Genomic DNA, 19,557 nt, shown 5'->3' with positions numbered 1-19,557 from the left:
CCTTCTCCTGGCGCTCAACTGTTGTGTGTCTAGCAAGTGTTATAAAGGCAAAGAGCTTGTGCACGTGACGTCACCATTTTCACGGTGCCATATTGCGAGTCAAAAAGAGCTGCTTGACAGTGTGGGAGACATTGAACCAGAGCAGACTTGTTGTGCTGTTGGTTGTTACAACAGAAAAGACAGACATTCAAAGAGGTCATTCTATAGAATACCAGCTGAAAAGACCAGAAAAGATCGATGGATTTCGGCAATTAAACATGATGGATGGTGCCCAACCAAAATACACACACACCTGTGTAGCAATCGCTCCATTTCAGATAGGAATTATTCTTCTCAGTCTCAAATTCCCAAGTAGTATTTATAATACCAAGTTGACTCATTTGAGAACAATGCATTTTAAAAAAAAAAAAAACGATAGGGAGTTATCTCCAATGTATACAAAGCATGTTGCAGCCACACGTTAATTTCCGGTAAACCTCTTCCTGACAGACATTTTTTGGGGGGGATTAAAATGGGTTGTTCTAAAATGAGACCAATGCGTAATTAAAAAATGAAAATAAACCATCTGTCACAGAGAGGTTTGCATTGGTTAACGTGTGGCCGCAACACACTTGCATGTACGGGGGCTGAAGCCTACCCCAGCGGTTGATTTCCTTCTTTTAAATACGCATTCGACTCATTTGAGAGAATGCATATTTAAAAAAAAAAAGTCTTTTACAGAGAGGTTTACCAAAGTTCAACGTGTGGCCACAATGCACCTCCGTGGATGAGGAACCGACTTTTTTTTTTTTCCCAATCATAGTTAATGCATGCGAGTTTGTATAAAACCAGGGGTAGTGTATTTATATATTGGTATTTGTATTAAAAAAATCTGAGTGGCTCCATCACTATGTGGGATTTATTCTTGATTGAGAACAGATCCAGCAATGAAGTATATGTATGCAACCAGCCTTTTATACACTTTCAAACTCTTCCGTGTAAATCTCGACGACTTATTCACCAGATACATGTGTAGATCCAGTTGTCCAAGACAAGCGGAAGCGGGTTAACAGTCCAATTTCTTATCGGCGAAAACTAAATATGGGTCCTCTATGCCAAGTGTCTCTCATTTTTCCACATACCTTTGTTTATTATCATCTTCTAAATGTTTAACGATATCAGACAAAACTCTGGGCGTCGTGTTATAAGACGTATTTTCGTGTCGTCTCCAACCAACTTAGCATTGAACAATGGTTTGTTTGAGCGGCACTTCCGGCCAGTGACATGTCTGACATGGAACACGACATGGGGGGAGCTGATTAATTGAGGCACGACGTCAATTAGAGTAGATGGTAGGAAATGTCAGCTTTACATATGCCATGTTCGATCTGCATGTAGTGTTGTTTCGACCACCAACACAGGGTTGAATGAATCATAGGCAATGTAAAAATCCCTATTATGTTGGGAAATGTAATTTGAGGTGTGTTTATTTCTTTGCACCTGGCAATCAATGGAATCATGGGGACAATCAGCCTCTATTGCAACAAATATTGTATTTTTGTACACTGTGGTTGCAGTTTGCAGCACTGTCGAAATGCACTTCATCAGTTGTGTGGGTGGACCCGTGAGTACATAATTATGGGTTCTTTGTGTGAAATGTACAAACAGGCCTACTTCTTAAAACAAAGAACATTAATCATGTGAAGAGAAGCTTCAAAGACAAAACTGCATGAAGGAATTTATGTGTATGTGTATGTGTATGTGTGTGTGTGTGTGTGTGTGTGTGTGTGTGTGTGTGTGTGTGTGTGTGTGTGTGTGTGTGTGTGTGTGTGGTGTGTGTGTGTGTGTGCGCACGCGCGGTTGGGTGCCTGTGAGACGAAAGGGAAAAATGCAAATGATCAATTTGGCATGCTATGTGGCGTTCGATAGCCAGTGTGCGTCAGGAACCGACCTACAGGATTCTGTCTCTGTCTCGCTGTGGCCCCGAAGCGCAATTTCCGCAGACATCCCATGAGAGTGCGTGAAGCGGTACCAAGCTGCGTTATGGACCTGCGTGACGACGATAAAGTGGGGATTCAAAGCAGCTGTTCAAAAGAATAAAAAAAAACACCCAACGAGAGGCTGCATCTACGGTGGCGGCGAGATATGACGGTTGCTGTGCAGTTTGCAATATTCAGACAACCAAAATCGTGTGCTTTGCAAAACAATTCATCAAATGGAGTCCGGTGCTGCTGCTGCTGACAGTCAGGAAATGTAGATGAGTTTTTTTGTGTGTGGAAATGTTGACTTTTGAGCAAAGGAAAATGAATACTTACAGCGTGATGGATCCATTGTGTCTCGACAGTTTTGCGGTGGAGTGCAGAAACACAAATTGTATCGGGAAATGTAAATATTGACGAATCAATGAAATTTGTCGTAACAATGGGAGATGCCAAAAATGCAATTACATTGAATCCCTGCTATGGTATATCACAGATATCTAAGCTTTTTACAGTAAACAGGCAAGTCCATATTTGGAAGTGCACACCTTCAATTTAGTAGCACTCCATGTTGCAACAGCTCAGGCAGTACTGAAGTGTACTTGAATAGATGGAACGTAATTCAGAGCAAAATCACGTCGCTTTGATGTCATACACTACTGCATTTTGCCATACTTTTTACTCCCTCAAAGAAGAGAAAATAAATGCCTGTAAGTATTGCTTGTATATGTTGCGCCTCCGTGTTTGTAAAAGTAGCAGTTGTTTGAAGGGTTATCATTTCTGTATCAGCCCATCTATTTCACATTATAGCTTAACATTAATTTTGTGAACTTTCATGGTTTGGTTATGGTGTTTAAAAATAATGTTTTGTGTCAGGTTTTTTATTAGTAGAACTGTGGAAGCCACGAAAGTGAATAAACTTTAAAATACTTGAAAAGTGTCTTTTTAAAATGAATGGGAGGGCTCAAACCCCATAAATAGTGTTTTTGTATGATCCCGATATTGCAAATGATCATCTATCACAGGTGAGGATCACGAATCTCCGGTGCGGGGGCGGACCCAAATGCAGGACTTCGAGGCAGAGGCATAATGTTCAATGTGGTTTATTCCGGATACTGGGTCATACATGGTGTTGCAGTCCGACAAGGCAGAGGCACAGAAACGTGAGGCTAGGCGGGATCGGATCCAAAAGACATACAATGAGGGTTCGTTGACTATGAAGCAAACTAACAAACTCAACAGGAGAAGATTAAACAAAAGGGCACAGAATTGCTGTGACTAGGGTTACACTAACTTGGACATAGAAGCAGAGAGTCCCACAGGCAGTGAATGCAATTCACTAAAACAAAGCAACGGACTGGCAAATGCCCGTGACAAAACTCAAACTTAAATACTTGGCCTAAATCACAGTGCCTCATGTGAAACAGCTGTGACCGGTGACAGGTGTCAGGGATGACAGGCCTTGCCCCTCTTGGCCGTGGTCCAGGCTTGCTCATGACAGTGAGTCTGTAAAATACAGTATTTAATGGTGGTTGACACCTATTCCACACAGTTCTCTGGTCCTGGGTTTGAAAGTCAGCTCTGGCATTCCTGTGTTGTGTCTGTCTGTTCTCCGCTCACATGGGTCGTTAATGCAGTTTTCCAGGTGTGTGCTTTGAATGCAACTCTAGTTCAACAAGGGCATCAAATCATTCTTAATCACATTACCGCCCATAGACAATTTCACCATCTTCCATGAACCTACGTGTTGCTGGAGGGAGCTGGAGCAAACCCACGCAAGTGCTTGGAAAATATGCAAACTCAACACCATGCTGCCCTGCATTTCACAATAGAACAACCACAAAATTTTCTTCGTCAAATATTGAAGTATGATGACAGGAAAGTGTAAGAGGGCTTTCTTAGTGTTCTTAGCCACGTCGTGATTGGCCAGTGTGGTTTTCGATTGTTTGCTTGGCAGAAGGTGAGTTCCTTCCTTTTCCCGGCGCTTCAACAAAATCAGCAGTGAAGGTGTCATGTCATTTCCATTCTGTTCCTTCAGGCACTGAATGACTGACTCAGTTTAATGGACTTACGGCATCTCCAAGGACATTTGGATTCGGTTGGGCCCCCGCTGGCTAACATAAACTGAGGGAAGTGGTTATGGGACCACTGGGGAGGCAGCAAAACCAGCATTTTGATAAATATCTTAAACACTCAAGGTGATTCTACCCGGGCCCCTAAGATTTTGAAATATATATTTGACATGTTCATGTGCACAAATCAAGTTGTAGGCTGCTTCATGCATTTTATTGCTGTCCAAAGAACCTCATTTGATCCATGTCTGCCATATGAAGCCATGAAAAAATCCAGGAGATAATTTTCCGCACGGAAGGACCGCAATATTTACTATATATATAATAAACAATATATACTAAATATTTTTTTGTAGTTCTGTATTTAAAAATTATTTTACATGCATTCCCCACTACGCCAACACTGCCCAGCTTGGCGATAACTCGTCTGCCAAAAACGCAAACACGCACACCGAGCTTTGTGCTGGCACGATTGTCAAGATGCACACAACTTGGACTCAGGGACATGTTGTGAAGTCTACAAATACTGAGCCCATATGTTAGCATCTCGCTCATATACTAACAAATATGACAAAAAGTATTTTTTTAAGTCTAGAACAACAGAGCCCTAAGAGTAATCGTTCATCAATTGTAATCAACAATGCTTTTGTTTTAGTTACAACCTCTCCCCCAGCGTGAATTGCTGCATTACTTTCTGCTTTTTTGATATTTACCTGTCTGTGTAAATAATTAACTCATTTCAGAGGGTGGGGGGAAGGTGAGTGGAAATTAACACGGGGGTAACATCTGAATTCATGAATAATTGCAGAATGTGTGCTCAGCTCGGGACTGTGGTGTGCATGCTGTGAACACAAACACTTTACGGTGATTTGCTTTGTTTGTAATTCTTTAAGGCCCGATTGATTTATAAATTATGAATTTGGTTATTATGTCATCATTGTCGCTGCCGGGACACAATTATTAATTTTATGATTACATCAGATGCAATCTCCATTGTTGGCCAGCCACACTTCTGCACCTAACATGGCTTTAATCAACACACTCTGATATGAAGCTGCTCACAGAGCACTCCCATCAATCCCCCCCCCCAGCCTGTCTCTCACCAAGACATCCGAAAATGACACATGACCACGCACCAGTACTCAGCTGTGATGTATGAGTTTACACTCACTATCATTGATTTGCGCTTTGAGGAATTTCCGAGTCGGGAGTCGAAAAACCTTGGCGGACGGCGTCGCGTGATTGGCAAACCTCCAGCGGCCGTCTCGGACGAGCGCGTCCATCTCACTGCTAGTTTTTCTCCTTCGAGTATTTCCTCTACTCAGCTCTGAGCACGCCACATCTCGGTGACAAGCAGCTCTAAAAATAGTCAGCAGGGGGTGCAGGGGGAGCGGAGAGGTAGTTAGATAGTAACGCATTTATTTTGTACATAGATTCCGTTTTGTGTGTTTTTACTGCTGCAATTAGCTGGAGACTGGTCCAGAGTTGTAAAACTTCTTCGTATTATGACAAAAGATGCTCTTGGAAGTGATGAAAATTAACAGCTGATCAAATGGTAATGGCTAGCTGCTCCCTGTAATGCCTGGATCAGACTACAAGACAAATGTGGTCTTTTGCGATGGTACTATATCAAACTACTGCCATAAAATCTTGCTGTGTCTCGGTGATCCATCCATCCATCCATCCATTTTCTACCATTTCTCTGGGTCGGGTCGCGGGGGAAGTAGCTTCAGTAGGGATACCCAGACTTCCCTTTCCCCAGCCACTTCTTGCAGCTCTTCCGGAGGGATCCCGAGGCGTTCCCAAACCAGGTGAGAGACATTGTCTCCCCAGCGTGTCCTGGGTCGTTCCCGGGCTGTCTTTCCGGTGGGACATGCCCGGAACACCTCACCAGGGAGGCGTCCGGGAAGCATCCCAATCAGATGCCCCAGCCGCCTCATGTGGCTCCTCTCAATAATACTGAGCCCCTCCCGGTTGACCGAGCTTCTCCCCCTATCTCTAAGGAAGAGCTGGACACCCTTTGGAGGAAACTCATTTCGGCCGCTTATATCCGTGTCTCGGTCAGACAGCGGCAAATATTCCGACGGCACTGCATCACGACTTTTACTGTCACTGGGTTTTTATCTTCAAACACCGACGGAGGGGTGGAACAAGAAAATGTGACCGGATGCACCTGTTACCGTGGCAATGATTATAACAATGGATTGAACCAAAGTATCATGTTGTGTTGGAGGGAAAAAGCAAAAGGAGGAAACATGCAGTGTCGTCACTGATGCTTAGGAGTGAGCTGTCCTTTCAAGAAGGTCTTGAGGTATGTCCACATACTTTTCATATAGTATGGCTTCCAAGCAGGAAATATAACATTATTGTAGCCTCGCATTTGTATACATACGAGCCAGCGATCTGTTTTATGGGTTTCAAAGCAGTACCATGCAGTCTGCCGATCTTGCATTTCTGCAGCATCTATTTGTAAGAGTAATATTTTACGATAACTTTGAAATGTTTTGGAATCATAATTTGGGGTAATACAGGCATTTATGGTTAAACTATTAATACAAGCCATCAATTCTGTGTGGAGTGTGTTCGGTCAAGATTAGTCCTGGAAATCCCTGAAGAAAAAAAAGAAAAATAATTTTGGATGAAAATGAACTTTCATTCAAAAACTGTTCTTTGACGCCAAAATGATTGCATTCCTCATTTCACTCATCAGGCAGAAAATAATTAAGTTCAGTTGACGTTCGCACAAAATCTGAACTAGATCATGAAGTTTCACTGATTCAGGTGCAACAATGACAATAAAGATGTGGCAAACACGCTCCCGCCGAGGTACTGTAGCCAAGTGTCGAGTCCATCTGAAACAAATTTCAGACAAAATCTATATTTTTATGGTTTAAGTGATTTGCCGCGTTCCTGTATCCTGTATTCAGAACTTAACACTTTGACCCGTATGCAGCTCTTACGCCAAACAACATCAAGTGTTTTTATGCTCTGTGGGCAAACACTTTTAAATGAGATACACATGCAATTTTTCATTCAATGTGAGTCTGCTTATTCTTTAGACTCAAGCAAATAGGACCCTCGGTCATCGTTCCGCATGTTTGAGAGCAACTCGTAGCGCGAGGAATGGACTGCGCTCGATGTATGTGTCATTTCCACAAAGTCCTCTGGAGGTGACGCCGACTAGCCTGCGAGTGCACGCCATAAGGCCGCCCATAATTATCTGAATCATGATGACTTTGCTGAATTATTAACTGACTCTTGAACCCAGACCAAAGCTGTAGCTGTGATTAATGCTGGATGCTCATTTATTCTCTTGGATGAGCCACTGAGGCCCAAAAGTGGGTCATGTGATAACGTGGCACAAATCGGTGATGTGTTCTGAAAGGATTTCATCCACGTACTTCAATTGTGCAGTTTAGTTTGGGGCATGAGCGTGTACTGTACTGCTTTGATGATGCTATTGAGAGCTGCATCATCACCCCCGCAGCAACAGTGCAGATTTTTTTTCTGCCACAAAGGCCATATAGCAGCTGAGCAAAGCATTTGATGCGCACTCAATAAGACCCTCACCGGTCAACTCATGTGCTTGGTGACTTGACTGCCCCGCTCGCTCACCCTTGTAAAACGAGTCAATGAAGTATTTCCCCCGCAGCCTCACACGGGATCTTGGTGTCATGTCTCTTTTTTCAGATGCTTTCTTTTTTTTCTTCTGCTGCAGCGCTAATTTGCAAGGTGGGCGGTGCATTCACTGGCACCTGTTGCCAGTCTGTAATCAGTGGCGTTATAGGTGCTGCTGTGATTGTCACTTGCTTCCCTCCAATATTCTGCCAACACCAATTCCTTCAAGTCTCCTGTGCTTTCCTAGTTGACAGTAAGTATGTTAGTGTTACTTAGATTTTTTTTGTTGTTCTTGTTGTATTTAGTCCATCGTTCTTGTTTTGCCATTGCACTGTCCACCTGCCTTGTATGTAGATGGCCTAATTTTCCAACTTAGTGCTGAGCTTTTGGTGTGTCACTTTAGGTTGCATTAATTTTTGGGTACCCTTGCATTGTTTGATTATGTATAAATGGATAGAGACTGCTTTTGGATTCCACTTATGCAATTTGCCAATGCCTGCGAGTCGTGGGTAGTAATCCCAGGGTCGGTGCTGCAGTTTTTGGTTTCCTGTTGTATTTACCCAACCTGCAGGAGAATATCCGCAGTCCGAAAAGTGTGCATTTTTCATTTTAAGCACACAAGATAATATGCCCCAATATGCAGCTGCAGTGTACAAAACCAGCAGCCGGCCAACCTGAGACATTAAATGAGGCCGGGAACTGCATGTTTTTCGGCCAATGCTTGTCAGCTGTTGGCAACTGTCGGCTGAAGTGCCTTTCTGGGCCACAGTGTGCGACGTATTTTTGGTGGCTGTGGAAATGGAGGGCGTGCTGGCAGCAGAGAAGATTTGGAAGCAAAGTGGAATTGGCAAGAGGGAGCTCAAGAGGTGAGTTTATGAAATCTTTGGGATTTTTAAATGATTGTGCATGGATAGATGATCCATGACTAGCCGGCCTTCTGTCAGATTCTTTAATGGATGAATGAAACTTGCTTGACTGGCCATCTTTTATCAAAGTGCAGTCATGAGTGGCGGTATTTAAAATGCAGTTTTCGATTCCTTTTGGATTATCAGCAGAGAGCAAAGTGCCAAATATATCAGTGTGAATGGTTATCAAGGCCCAAATGTTCATCCTGATTCCTAAAGTGGCCCATATTCGTCTACTAAATGTGCATCGAGAAGCGTAAAGGGAGATCAAAGTGCATCTTTCAAAAAAAAAACTTCCTGAAGCATTTGACATAAAAAGTATTAAATTTGATTTCATTTGTGACACAAAGACCAATTCCAATGAAGTCAAATAAAAAAAAAAATACAATGATTATCGTTTTTTTTTAAAAATAGACAATGTATAGTGTTTGCATGTTCTCCCCCTCTCTGATTGTGTGGGGTTTTTTCTCCAGGCATTCCAGTTTCATGGTTTAGTGGTACACACTTCTGAATTTGGTGCGGGCAGTGTGGGATTAATTCCCGCTCAGTGATTGTCTTGGCATGTGTTCTGTGACTGAATGGCGACCAGTTTAGGGCGTAATCTACTTTTTTTGCCTGCAATTAGTTAGGATAAACTCCAGCACTCCTGTGACCCTTGTGAGGATAACCATCTTGGAAAAGGAATGGATGGATCTGATTATTGATTCTGTGCATAATGCCCCGTGTTTAGTCATCTGACATTCACCACAAACTAGCAGAGCAGGAAACAAGTTTCAGATCTTTAAAATGTGTACAAACCGACCTAGCTTTACCATCGCGACTCATTCTGGCTCGACCTTGCGCCTTTGAAGGTCTGCAAAGAAGAGCCTCTGACTCATTTGTAATAATTTAGTCCCCCCCCCCACGGCAGCGTATCAATCTAAATCTAAACATAAGCTAGCCAATCAGAGGCAATCAGCGTGGAATGAGGGAAGAGCGATAAGCTGTTAATTGAGCTGGGACTCGACGTGAGCGATTGTTGCCGCTCTCCTGACGCAGTTCATCGTAATCACATTCTTCTGTGACTTCGCTCTTCAGTGGCTCCACTTGAGCTCAGTTAAACAACAGTCCCCGTTCTCCCTTTCGGCGCAACCCCCTACCACACAGGATAACTTGCCATCTCATAACAAAATATATAAATAACGATCCAAAAACAAGTCCCAGTAGCATACTGACAATTCACTAACCCCATTGCCAATGTCAATGAAGTATGAACTGCTTTATTTACCAATACTCTGAACTTTCATCACCGCTGGCTGATAAAATTGATATAAAGAGTAATTAAGAAAGCTCTATGGATAATTCAGAACAGTCCCAGGCAGTTTGGGGAAAGATTTATGACGTTGCTTCTTTGGGTCAAAAGTTAAACTGAATTCCAAATCGGAGGCCAAGTGGAGATCAGAGGGACAACCTGGTTGTTTGTTCTCTTGTTGGTTTAAAATTGCAGGTTGACTTTTTTTTTTTTTTTTTTTTCTTTAAACTACACACGCACAATTCAAATACTTAATGCTAATGGGACTAAGAATATGGTATTTTGTCAAAAATATGCTAGAGACTGGGACGCTAACTTTTCACTTTGAATGACAGCTAGAATTGATGAAAGGTGCAATAGTCCATTTCAGACCCCTGTGGTGAATGGCACATGGAGCTGATTGGTGGAGGGGCTTCCTTGCGACTAATCATCTGAGTGGCGGTCCCTCTTACTGAGCACGGATTGGTTGGTCAGTTCATACAGGGAAATGTACCCCCTGTCATCTTCGCTCACATGATTCTAGCTCCTATGATCTTCCCATTTCTTTCATTATGCCTCATACTTCGAGTTCTGTGTTCGTGATCTATATCGGGCGTGTGCAACTTAAATGATGGAGGGGGATACAATTTGTTCTCAGCGCAACCAGGGGTTAGCCAGGGTCCTGTAGGACAGCGCACTTCCTAACCAGATGTATAACAATTCTGTTTTCATAATGAACAAAATATTATGCACTTTTTTATTCAACCAATCTGCATCATAGTATCCTAATACATTTCATGCTCAAATGCATCTATAAAACAACTCTTTAACTGCTGAATAGCAAATGTGTGCAAGAATTGTTATACATTTTTTCAACTGCCGGGACGGTGTTACAACGGAAGAGCATCGGCCTCAGAGTTCTGTGTGGCATTTGCATTTTCTCCCCATGCCTGCGTGTTTTCTCTCCAGGCACTCCCGTTTCCTCCCACATCCCAAAAACCCTATTCATTGGAGACTCTAAGTAGCCTCTAGGAGTGATTGTGAGTGTGACTGTTGTCTGTCTCCATGTGCCCTACAATTGGCTGGCAGCCAGTTCAGGGTGTACGCTGCCTCCTGCCCGTTGTCATTTAACATCCCCTCATGCTTTGGAATAGCCAAAAAAAAGTAAATGAGAGGGTTATGGCTTAAATAAGGTGTCGCCATGATGGCTCAGGTAGAAAGCATCAGCCTCACAGTTCTGAGGTCCCAGGTTCCATCCTGGACCTGACTATGTGGAGTTTGCATGTTTTCTCCGGGCACTCCGGTTTCCTCCCACATTCCAAAAACATGAGACATTAATTGGACACTTTAAATTACCTCTAGGTGTGATTTGTGAGTGCTGCTGTTTGTCTCAATGTGCCCTACAATTGGCTGGCAACCAGTTCAGGGTGTACCTTGCCTATTGACAGCTGGGATAGGCTCCAGCACTCCCACGACCCTCATGAGGATAAGCGCCTAAGAAAATGGATGGATGGTTGGACAATGTCGACATTGCCGTTGGGCGCAACATGGCCACCACATAGGCACGTCGGTTGCACGGATCGCTGTAACGCACTGGTGTATCTTGTCTTTTCTTCCTGTCTGTGGTCACAACAAATGCTCATCCACCATAATCATCTCCTGCAAACACTGACGCCATTTAATGCATCCATGCTTCTGGGGGACACATGGGACGCAACTTATGCACGTAAAACAAGCTGTCAACGGTTCTTGTTGAGAAATAAGATTTATTTGTGTACTTTTGTTGATCGACCAATAATTTGGCAGCTGTTCTGCTCCCAGCATGGATTGTGTCCGGTACTGGTTTATATAAGTACATACACCATATTAGACTCCTGATATGACGTGTCTGAACACAATATAAGCAACATCATTTGTTAAACTAAAAATAGTTGTAGCAAACCATTGATCTTGGTTTATCATATTTCAATCTCTGCTCCATTTTTATTTTCCCTGAAAAATCACACCAACTTGAATCCTCCTGTGCGCGAGCGTATGCATGTCACACTCACCCATCCGATTGATTTCTGATCAGCCCGCACACCTGCGATCCATCTCATCAACGGTGCGGAATACTAAACATGTTTTTCATGTCACCATCACCACATCACCAATTCAGCCAGTGTGGCGCAGCTCTGTCATCTTAGCTTGGCCCCAATGGGGATTTGATTGCGGACCACCTGTCTAAACATAACCGCTGCATGCCTGTCCACGATGCTTCTTGCTTCCCTCCTGACCTCTCCTCTGTACTCCCAAACTTTGCATTGTGTGTTTTTTGTCTGGCCTACTTGCTCAGTCAGCAGCCCCTCACCTCAAGTGACCCCAACTCCTTCAGCCAAGATGATCGTAGGCTCGCCTCATACATTTCCGTTGTACATTCGTGCTATTGCATTAAAGTGGAGTAATTGTAATAAAAGTAGCTCACACTGCACTCAGTGAGACTTGGTTGACATGGAGATGAAGCCTTATATTGCCATGTACTTGGGTGTTTAAAAAAAAAAAAAAAATCTTTAACCATTTAAATTGCAGTCCATAAAAGACACTTACTGTTTAAATATTCAGAGGAAAGTTTCAGTTTCAGAGTCACTGATAGTGTAGTTATACACACGCCTGAATTCGGTGCGGGCAGCATGGGATCGATTCCCGCTCAGTGATGGTGTTTATGTGCCCTGTGACTGACTGGCAACCAGTTCGACTTATGCCCAAAGCTAGCTAGGATAGGCTCCAGCTCTCCTGAGACTCTTATGAGGATAAGTAGCTTGGATAATTGATGGATGGATTTTCAGTTACTACTACTATTGATGGTGACACCTTGGAGCAACTGGTTAGACAGTTGGCCTCAGAGTTCTGAGGTCTGGGATTCAAATCCTGGCCCCACCCTTGTGGATTTTGCATGGTCTCCCTTTGCCTGCGTGAGTTTTCTCCTGGCCCTCCGGTTTCCTCCCACATCCCAAAAACATGGATTCATTGGACACTCTAAAATGATTGTGTATCCATGAGCACTGCGATTGGCTGCCAACCAGTTTAGGGTGTACCTCGTCTCCTGCCTAATGATGGCTGCGATAGGCTTCAGCACGCCCACGACCCTTGTGAACATAAGCAGCTCAGAAAATGGATGGATAGATGGACTATTTATTTCATTGAAGGAGAGGGATACACGGCAGAATGAATGGGAGAGATTGGCGGATGACTACAACATGCTTTGTCAATGCCATTGAGCCATCCGTCCAACCATTAATATTCCATTGGGCAGTCATAGCTATTTTGTCATAGAATGTTGACTCGTTAACTGTATCACTGATTGTTCCCACCATTCAATGGAAGAAAAAAAAAAAAAAAAATCCAGCGCCTGACAGTACCGGCGCATCCACATTGTGCAGCTGTCTTGTACATGCTTTTTTTTTATGCTGCATGGGTACCAAGTCGCAGAGGTAAAAGTTCTCTGAGCATCTGTTTTCAATGCATTGTAATTCACTGATCTTTGTCTCCGTGGTAGCGAATAAGCTACCCTTCTTACAAAAGCGTCATGAAAAGAGCACGAGGAATGGATAGACAAAAGACGATGTCTAAGCCATGCTAATGACGAAACTATCACGTCATACAGTTGCAAAACAAAAAAGTAAGTCATTTGGTGAATCGATACATTGTAACAGAACAAGACAATTGCTGTACAAATACTGAAAAGATTCCCCATTTCATTTTTAATTTTTCATGTTTGTTTCAATGTTTTTATCTCCCTATTTCAGGAATCAGAATTGAAAACTGAGTGCTCAATATCAACAGGAAAAGTGAAATCTGCTCAAATTAGGACAATAATATTAGACACTTTTCTGGAAAATGCACACTAAACAATACTTGTCGGATTTACACTGACACAATAACATGAGATTACAATTAGTTTTTTTTTCTTCTTCCAGTGTTGCTCAGATCCTTGATGTATCGAGGTAGTATAGCATGGAAACATAAGGAATCCAATATCTGTCATGCTCCTGGCTTCCTGCCCAGGCTGGGCGTGGCCAGCCAATTAGTCTGAGCACTCCTGCACCTTGTTCCAGCTAATGCCTCCCAGTATATATAGGACTTGGGACGACTTGTCCTTCGCCAGATCGTCATCCTTGATGCTTCGTTCCCGCACTCCTGTTTGCCTGACTTCTGCTCTCCGTGCACTGACCCACGCCTGTCCACTGACCACCCTCGTAAGCCTGCCGTACTATTACTTCTGATTGTTTGGACTGTCTGCCTGATCCTAGACCTTGGACTGACTAAAGGTTTCCTCTGCACTGTCTGCTTGTCTCTGGAGTCGTGCATTTGGGTCCACCCTCGTGCTCCGTTCGTGACAATATCCTTGTATGCAAATAAAGCCCATGTCATATGTATACCAATGGATCGTGGATACTTTCTATTAGACCCTTTGGGCAGACGAGTCATTCAATTATCTTGACGGTGTCATCAATTTGGAGTCACTGTGGCCAGTATGTAATAGAACATGTATAGTAATACAAATACTGAAAATGAGCTAAGATTTGGACTGTTGGATACAGCTGCTGTGACAACACACTTTACTTTTCAACCCGGTGTATAGCAGCCAAGTTGTGTTGGAAGAAAACAAATTTGCGAGCATTCACTGATTGTCACAAAAGGGAGAAGAATCCCATCCAGTTGTAGTAATTTATAGCCTCCTTCAGTCCTCAGCATGAGCAAATTCCTCTGCCAGCTGCTTAGGAGCATCCCTCTTATCCCAGAATAATTGCGAGGATCACAAATACACGGACCGTGCATAAGCCTGGCACAGACGACAGCCTTCCGAAAGCTTTATCCTCAGACTGCCAAGATTCGAGGCTGAATTGATGCGTTTTCACAAGTCCAACAAGGACAAAGCCCTGCAAAAGGGTACTATTAACGGCACAGGGTTTTTTTGCCATGCAAGTACAAATAAGGTGGTACAAGTGTACTGATATTATGCATCCACCTGTGCCTTGAGATACGGGTGTAATTGGTTTTGTGACAAGTCTCATAACTTAAAACACTTTCTATAAATGTGAATTGAAATGCCAATAATATGTTTCAGCGTTGTCACCACAAAAAAACAGACTGTTGTACTGGACAGACAGCTGTACTGGTCATTGAGATGTCTATCCATCTTCTGAGCTGCTGAGCCTCACAAGGGTTGCGGGAGTGCTGGAGCCTATCCCAACTGTCATCAGGCAGGAGGCAGGGTTCACTCTGAACTGGTTGCCAGCCAATCAGTCATTGAGATGTCTCACTCTAATACTAGTTGTTGTACTCAGAGGATAAAGCATATTTGAATGTGACTACTTCTTTGAGTCTCAACACTAGTTGTTGCACCGTTTGAGTTCATTATGTTTTGAAAAATAGTTCATGAATTGGATCTACCAACCTGCCACTTGTTTGAAATGGCATTGAAGGACTGATGCCATACAGCGTTTGCATCTAAAATCTGCACTTGCAAGTCAAATTTAAAACTAAATTGGTGAAATGAAGGTTCACATCTTAAAAAAACGAGTCATTCAAATCTCAAGGCACCATTGGATTTGTAGATTTATGCTATATGAGTTCTGAGGACTTTAAGGTAGTCAAAATCAATTACAGCTGTCTCGTTAGGAGAATGGTAAAAGCGGGAAATGGATTTGTGTTGTCTGAGGAATGATTTGCACTATTTCGGGATTGGCCTGAAAACATGTAGCGTTGGAACTAAACTGGATCGGAGGGTTATGAATCACTTTTCGCAAAAAGTCACATCTTGAGAAGTCAAAGGACTCAATGGGCTGCTGAGATCCTTTCTCATGCTTGACCATAACTAACAATAGTCTTACTTCAAGAGGATGGTCATAGGAGGACGTAACTATTTATGTATGCTGAAAAACATCTTTTATCTCACCGTCTGTATGTCATCCTGGAGGAGGTTCTATATGAAAAAGTGGGAGTGATTCAAGAGGTTCATGGCCTCAACAATGGCTGTATTCCAACCTTTTGTGAGATAAGCACTGAGCTCTGTCAACACGCTGGCAAAGCAATTACGAGCAAGTGGATTTGAACGCACTGGTCAAAGCTTCCATTCATAGACCAAAGCACCTCCATCAGCAAATTGAAGACTGCTTTTATTGGGGTTATCCAAGTGGAGGACGGCTCTAAACTCGGAACCACACAATACATGCATTTAGGTCGGTCAAGTCATGTTTTGAAAATGTCGACTATGTGCACAGCAATACAAAAAGACTTTGAAAGACCATCGTGTCCATTTTTTTTTTTTTTTTAAATATATAAAGGCATCTAAGAACTAATTTTGTGTGACTTCACAGGAACACTTCCACTGGAATCTTCCTTTTCTTAAATCACTATTAAAATACTAGGTTCTGGAAATGTATAATGCTCATTGTATTAAATATGAATTGCTCAACTTTTTACATGTACAGCATAAGTCTGAGACCAATCTGTCAGAATTAAGAGAACTTCCAAGACACCTTGCCTGTAAACTGAAATTTCTGCTTCCATTGATCCAAATAAGGGACATTTTAAGGATTTAGATACACAACTGCTGTGTCACTGTCACGACCTTGAAGTCCTGGGAATTATAGTTTGTCAGGACCTGTAGTGGGAGACTATCAACTCCATCCTCAAAAAGGCCCAGCAGAGGTTTGCATCGGAGTAAGCGCGAACTGCCACAGCAGCTGTTGGGACAGCTGGATATGGTTTAGTCTGGTTTAGTACTGATACAAAAAAGGACAAACTCCGACTGCAACAGACAATCAGGACTGGTGTGGAAAAATCCTCTGTACCCCCTTTATCCATCTTGAAAGACTTACACGCTGCCAAATCTGAGGAAAGGACATGCAAAATCCTCTTGGAGCCTCCACTTCCTGGTTGCCACATCTTCCAGTTCCTTCCATTGGCTAAGCGCAATCGAACCATGCAAACGAAAATCAACAGACATCCCAACAGCTTCTTCCCTTTTGCCATTACATTGCTCGACACGAAGGAACTATCCGTATTGTGTTTTTATGATGTTATGTCTCAAAAGTGTTGATTGTTAAAGTTCGTCTATTGTCATATGAGAGCACCTCCAACTACCGGAGAAAAAATCCTTGTTTTTTTTGACATACTTTCCAAATAAAGAGGGTTGCAATTCTGATTCTATATTAACCTTTGCTTTGTTGAGAGGCTCCGATGAGTCCTTCCTAATTGGTGGCCCACTTCCATATAAAACCCACCAATCGTTACTGATTGGAGAGGAGGAACACTGCAAGCTGCACGTCAATAATCACTAGGTTTAAAAATGTCGCCGGCTGTGATTTTGTGGAAAATATAGTTTCTGTACTTCTTGTTCCTGTCTTTTGTTATTGAACTTCTGACTCGTTGTATACATTGAAATTGTTTGTGTTGGCAACACTTGTGATTTGAATTAGTTTTTATTAGTGTTTACCTTTTTTGTTTTACTGTACATTGAAGCATATTGCTTAGATTTGTGCTTATTCCTATTCCGCATGGGCACATGTTGGCCTTTCGACCCGTGGCATTTGTATCCCACTCTATGTATGTTTTTCTTGCTAAATTGAGCCAAAGTCCGACTCAGTCTGTACTGTTTTAGTAAACTGTACTTTTCTGGGATTACAATGTAGATACTGCAGTAGTTAAACTACCTCTGCCACGTTACTCACGACGCAGCAAACAGCTGCTAAAACGGGATTTGTTCTGTACTGAACTGGGATGAAGGGAAAACTATTGCATTTGCTCACAAATACAGGGCTTGAGCTAAAAAGCTCCCTCAACCCTGGGAACATTGCTAAAACATCAGCGCTCAGAGTTGTGTGTGTATTGCCCACATAACATACACACATTTGAAAGTTACCAACACCTGCATGTTATCAATATGCAGGCAGTCATCAGAACTTATTTTTTGAGTCATTTGATTGATTGGTAAAGTGCTGACCATCACAGTCCAGGAGTTTGAGGGGCTTTTTTTTTTTTTTTTTTTTTAATAAATCCTTTATTTAACCAGGTAAATGTTTTTGAGAGATAAAATCCAGTTTTCTGAAGCGAAAAGGCCTTTTTTTCTCATTAGAATTTACCGGGCTGTAAGTCAGGTATTGATCATTCTACATTACAATGGGAAAGTTAATTAGTTCTTAAAAAGGATCCACTTCAATTATTTTGCTCTATAACATCAAATCACTGGCATGAAAAAATAAACTAATGATTAATGATGATGAATGATCATTCCTGGTGATAATTTGGGGGAATTTATATCATCCTAAAAAAGAAATTTGCTGCAGTAGCTGGCCAAAAATGTCCAATATAGCAGCACTGCAAAGCAACAACAATCATTTAGTTGAGGATTAGTGAATCCATCGCAGGTACTCATCGTTGCAGGCTTGGGACTCATAGTTTCCAGAAATGGATTTACATAGTCTCCGATACAAAATGATCTATGCGACAAAGAAGAGAAAATTTCAAATAGGTGGGATGGGATTTAACTTGAGTATTTCCAGTGATCCAACAAAGGCTCCAAATTGATTTCTTTTTCCTATCTTGAAGCAAAGAGGAAATTTAGCACCACATTTAAAGATATTTGGCGCTGTGTTTTAGGAATTCCACAGCAGCCTTGTGTGATGACAGCTCTTAAGTCAAGTCACTTGTGTCTCAAGGTATCACTGTATTAGTTTTATTTACTCCGCCATTGTTTTGTAAAATGTTCCTTACTCTACTAGTAGTTATTGAGATTTGCGCTAGCATTAGAGCTAAAATAGTAAATTTTAGGGAAGTTTTAAATATATTTGTCTCATGAAAATTATAAAATATTACAATAAAGGAATAACTATGAAAATAAAGTTAAAAATGACATTTTATTGTAATACATAAACAGGATGCTCATGATAATATTGTACATATACATTACAATATACATTTCCATTTAATTCCCATGAATTGTCATGATTTTGTGGAAAACGTTTTTTTATATTTTCACAATTGCTCAGTTAAATTTCTCAAGGAAAGTTGGCAGAATATAATTTAAAACTTAAACAATTTTTACGAGCCATGCAGCCCTAGTGTAGAAGCACATAATTCTCGTGATTTCGCTGCAATTTTTTTCAAGTACTCTCAGCACTGGTCTTGTGTCATCTTGCCTTTCACATGCTGTGCAATGCTGTTTGCCCATGAATGACTTCCACTCGGGGAAAAAAACACACACACACACACAACACACTGTACATTTATTTTTCAAGTGACAGCACAGGTGGTGATTTTGCACGTGTTTGTCCAATGGGGACTTGCGGTTGATGAGGAAAAAAACGTTGGGCTTTGACGCAATGTTGTGTATATGGCTGAGGGAAGTGGAAAGGAAATGAAAGAGATGTGTATCTGAGTCAGCTTTAATTTACTGTGGGTTCAGTCCTGTGGGCAATCAGCAGCAAGGACGTGTGGATCTTTTGATATTATAATTTTGAAATCATGCACTCCACCACATAAACTTGGGGAGGGTTATTTAGTGTAGTCATCCTCTTTTCCTTGTTTCCGATTAATGATAAAACACTAAAAAGTGACAATAGCAATTCAGTACAGTTCTCAGGCATGATAAACACACTCTGAATAACATTTTTATAATATATTCAGGCACTCGATGCATAGAATGCAATCATTACTTTGGGTTAATTTGAAATATGAAGTGGACTTGTAAA

The 19,557-nt window shown here is 42.0% G+C and overlaps 2 long non-coding RNA genes across 3 annotated transcripts; both read left to right on the top strand.

The window, feature by feature from the left end:
• The first annotated feature begins 3,505 nt into the window (after positions 1–3,505).
• On the top strand, positions 3,506–4,302 carry LOC133504290 (uncharacterized). Its single transcript, XR_009795926.1, has 3 exons — positions 3,506–3,603; positions 3,675–3,918; positions 3,997–4,302. It is a non-coding gene; the product is annotated as an uncharacterized LOC133504290 (long non-coding RNA).
• A 3,466-nt stretch (positions 4,303–7,768) lies between these two features.
• On the top strand, positions 7,769–17,616 carry LOC133504418 (uncharacterized). Of its 2 annotated transcripts, none has more exons than XR_009795955.1 (3): positions 7,769–7,901; positions 8,418–8,514; positions 16,183–17,616. It is a non-coding gene; the product is annotated as an uncharacterized LOC133504418 (long non-coding RNA). The 2 variants fall into 2 exon arrangements; XR_009795956.1 differs by lacking the exon at positions 16,183–17,616 and adding an exon at positions 15,783–16,145.
• Positions 17,617–19,557: the final 1,941 nt, after the last annotated feature.

The sequence above is a fragment of the Syngnathoides biaculeatus genome, chromosome 8 (assembly GCF_019802595.1).
Source record: "Syngnathoides biaculeatus isolate LvHL_M chromosome 8, ASM1980259v1, whole genome shotgun sequence".
Classification (NCBI taxonomy): domain Eukaryota; kingdom Metazoa; phylum Chordata; class Actinopteri; order Syngnathiformes; family Syngnathidae; genus Syngnathoides; species Syngnathoides biaculeatus.
Note: the sequence above shows the minus strand (reverse complement) of the source record. Positions and strands in the feature narration are given on the sequence as shown.